Source organism: Polyodon spathula, chromosome 5 (assembly GCF_017654505.1).
Source record: "Polyodon spathula isolate WHYD16114869_AA chromosome 5, ASM1765450v1, whole genome shotgun sequence".
NCBI lineage: Eukaryota > Metazoa > Chordata > Actinopteri > Acipenseriformes > Polyodontidae > Polyodon > Polyodon spathula.
The window spans coordinates 61344983-61349504 of NC_054538.1; positions in this window are offsets into that span (position 1 = coordinate 61344983).

Sequence of the window (4522 nt, forward strand, 5' to 3'; positions counted from 1 at the left end):
TTTTTCGCCGGTCTCAAACAGTAAATAATAAAAGACGGATGGTGCTCGACCGCCCGCACATAAACACAATAATGATAAGGACGGACAGATAATAATAATAATAATAATAATAATATAATAATAATAATAATAATAATAATAATAATAATAATAAATGAAAACATACATAAATAAATACCAAGGGGTGGGCACTTTGCCAGTCCTCTATAGTCTATACACTGAAACTAGGTTAATGCAGCTGAGCTCTTATTAAATGCAAATGAGGTTGCTGGCATGACATTGCCAGCAGACTGGCTCGACCTCCCATGGTGGGCTGGTTCGGGTTTACCCTCACTGTGTCACAGATGCTGGGAAGCTGTGAGGCATGTTTGGTTCTGCTTACTGACCGATCAGGCCACCTCATAAAGCAACCTTTCCTGAGCTGACCTATTAATTCTGCAGTAGTCAGCAATAAAATAGATCTTGCCTGTTGCTGGAAGCCCAGAACTTTTATTGATCACCTGAAGAACAGTGCAGCAGAAATGAAAGGCTGTTAATGTTAATGTTGCTAATCTGCCCTCCACCCTCCACAGCTCTCTGACCAAACTGAACTCATGGCTGACTCTAATGAATGTATGAGAAAGCTCTTCCTATTAAATTAAGCGATATGGCAGGCTTAGCTTTGTACTGCTAACAAAAAAGTTTTTTTAACCATTCAAAAACAATGCAGGTCTTCCCCTGCACAGAAAAGTGTGAGAGTGGATAGTACAACAAAAACACCAGTGTTGCACAGTGCATGTGGCAGATGTTTACAGAAAAACACAAAATGAGGTAAAACTATAAGAACAGATAAACGTTTCTTGTAGTGTCTTCATATGTTTATTCTGGCGCTGAGTGGAACAATGTCGTAGCTAAATCATTCATAATTCCAAACTGTCGGTCATAAATTCTAAGGTAAAACTAAGAAACTAGGTCAAGTAGACAAGCGTTTTTGGCGAATTGCTTCTTCAGGGTTCTGTAGAATCTGAATCTGTAAAGTCTCTGTCCAGAACCAAAGCATCCCGTATCTTCCAGTTTATTGGGAGTATGCATTATTTAGTGTTGTTTAAAAGTGACTACTGTGCAGGAAGCAGACAACACTGGACAATAGAGCACTTCCTGTCTGCACTCCATGCTGTTGTGCTGACAGATGGAACAGGTCCAGACTCGTTAACTAAAACCCAGGCTCCTTGTAACCTCCAACACCCTTTGTACAATACAATACACTCTCTCACTGGCAGAATGTGTTGTTGCTTTATTATTCCATATAGTGTGCCATAATATAGTAAAATTTTGTGTTTAAGCCAATGCTACATGCTACATATGTACATGTGACGCCCCCAAAGAGACTGCAGCCTCAATCCAGCATGTAATACAAACTAATGTACACACACCTTAGTAAGCACATTTTATTTTATGGTACAGTCCCGACAGATAACCCAAGATGAACTACTTATAGCACAGCAGTCCTCCACGTCTTTTTAAAAAAAATTCAGTGCCAACACAGCAGGCGATAAAACAAGTGCTGTCTGTTTGCCTCGTCCTCAACTTGGATGGTGGCTTTGGCGGTCACTCTAAGCGCTATCCGCAAGCTGGCTGAAGATATCTTCTTGTAGGGGGGTTTGTTGTTTTGTTTTTTATTCAATTGGAATTTTACTCAGTCCTGTACAATTATATAAAAAAAAAATTACAAACAAGCAGGTAAATTACAGTAAGAAAAAAAAAATAACCGAGTAGGATATATTTTAGTTATAACAGAAATCAAACCGATATTAAGATATTAAGATACTAATATTTTTCGTTAAGAAAAACGACTGCATCACACTCAACTACCGTTCTCTCCTCTTCTTGTCCCGCCCCATAGCAACCAATGCACACTCCTGATTCGCTGGTACAGCACTCTCCTGACCTCCCAACTCCCACCTAATAGGCTCTTGTTAACTGTCAGTAAGTGTATTGTATTCAAGCACCAAAAACACACAAGAGTATAGTCCTGCAAATCGGAGATCTCACAGCTTCTGAAATGCCTTGTAATAAAATATTGCAGCATTTGCAAAGCATAGTATTATTAATAAAGGTCGTCCTCATATAATCGCCACCCTCGTTTAACCGCAGTCATTTTGATCAATTTAAAATAAAAGCTGCGGTTCCAAATTGAAGTAATACGGTATATATACTGTAAAAATATTTGTATAAGTCTATTTTCTAGGTATTTTTAGGGGGTCCTAAAAAGGGGGAGCGACTTATACACCGGTGTGACCTATAGGCTTTTTCCTGAAATTGTGTCTCAAAAAGGGGGGGGGGGGGGGGGGGGGGGGGGGGCATATACAGCGGTTTTTATATATATATATATATATATATATATATATATATATATATAATATATATATATATTATATATATTATATATTGAGCAGTGAGACGGTGAATTCCTCTCTGCTCAAGAAAAGCACTGCGAATGCATGTTTAATAATTGTGTTATTGTTAAGTATCACCTGAAGTCTGTTCGGGGCTGCTGTGTGTGAAGAAGCCCGTCTGTGCGCGTGTGTACAGCAGTATGAAAGGTAGTGTTAAAAGTGTATATGTCGTGTTCTGTAAAGGTGTGTGTGTTTTGTTTGTCTGGTAAGCAACTTAGCTGTCCGGCTGTAGTTTGGTTCCACTGTGTGTCACTTAGTGCTCGTAAGTGCTAGGTTTTTGTTTAGTTTAGCTTTTTTGTTATTATTAAAAATAGTGCGACAGTGCTTACAACCCTCAACTCCTGGGTCTGGATCAGTATTTTAAAGGGCAAAGCGAACCCGAGCCGTAAGGGAGCCGTGGGTTTGCAGCACTCTTGGTATATTTTGCAGTGTTTTATGCTCTAGTGTTTGATCCCATCAGACATATCATTTGCATTTCAAACAGTATATTTCAAAAGACACTTGAACTTTCTCAGTAATGATTAGATGGTAGTACTTGGTACAACAAGAGTGGGTAAATTATTATGGTAATACAATAAAAAAATAACACTAATATAATGCCAACTGAGATACTTAGATGAAAGAAAAGAAGACAAAGAATATATAAACAAGTATTTTAGTACCATACATCTTCCAGCCGCGGCTATAGCTACAGTCAGCACTCACATATCCAACCCTAGAAAATGTTAACTTCAGTGACGGTTAAACGCGTGTGACACATATCCGATTATTTCATTTAGGCCGCTCCAACCCTTGTCCGTTTTTCAGGGTACAATATAAAAAATACACATCTAAACAGACAGTGTTTTAAATTTAGTAGGCTTCCATTTAGATGTACTATATTGGTTTTGTTGGTCGGGTACTATATTTTCAAAAGACGTAGTATTTTAGTCCAGAATGATATGATTCTGAAAATATCACTTGCCAAAACTAAAGAGACAACACGTTCACTGTAGTACGGTACATACTTTTAAATCCGAAACTGGAGGAAGCGCTGTGTAACTGCACAATATGAGACTGATTTGGCATTAGAGAGAATTAAAAAAAAAATAATAATAATTGCGGGTTATGATGGATATTCAGATAAATTGTAACATTAAAGAAAACTGGTGACGGAATCGGAAATCGCATGTGACAGGTAAGTACATATATATAATATATATATTATATATATATATATATATATATATATATATATATATATATATATATATATATAATGGGGATTGATTTTTATTCTTAATACAAGGACGGTAAAACGCGACTGACGTGTATCTGGGCAAAATCCTAAAAGGTATTGACAATGTCGACCCAGGGGACTTTTTGGACCTGAAAAAAGAAACAAGGACCAGGGGTCACAAATGGAGATTAGATAAAGGGGCATTCAAAACATAAAATAGGAGGCACTTTTTTTACACAGTGAATTGTGGAAGTCTGGAACCAACTCCCCGATAATGTTGTTGAAGCTCACAACCTTCCTTCAAGAAGCTGCTTGATGAGATTTTGGGATCAATAAGCTACTAACAACCAAACGAGCAAGATGGGCCGAATGGCCTCCTCTCGTTGGTAACCTTTCTTAAGTTCTTATATTCTTATGAATCTCGCTTTCTATACCTCTGGCTCAGGTGAACTAGACTGTGTTTGTTTGTAACTGAAAGTATACAGCATTCTTAAATAGAAAGTGTACTCTTGGTTTCTGAATTGGGATTACAGTTGAGTTGTTGAAACATCTTGTTTACTTCTCATTGGATAGCTCTGCCTTCGTTCACCACAATAAAAAGTGTATTTTCCCCATCAACGCTCTGTGTGGACCGGTGCCATTTAACAAAGAATGTGTTTACATTATTGAAATATAAAATAACAGAGATTGTTAAATTATTATTATGTATTTATTTATTTGGTAGACACCTTTATCCAAGGTGACTTACAAGTGTTACTTACAAGGTGACTTGCAAGTGATACAAAGTTACAATGCAAGCTTAATATATAATACAGTATGGTTTACAGTAAGTGCAAATAATACCACTAAATACAATATGAACAAGGAT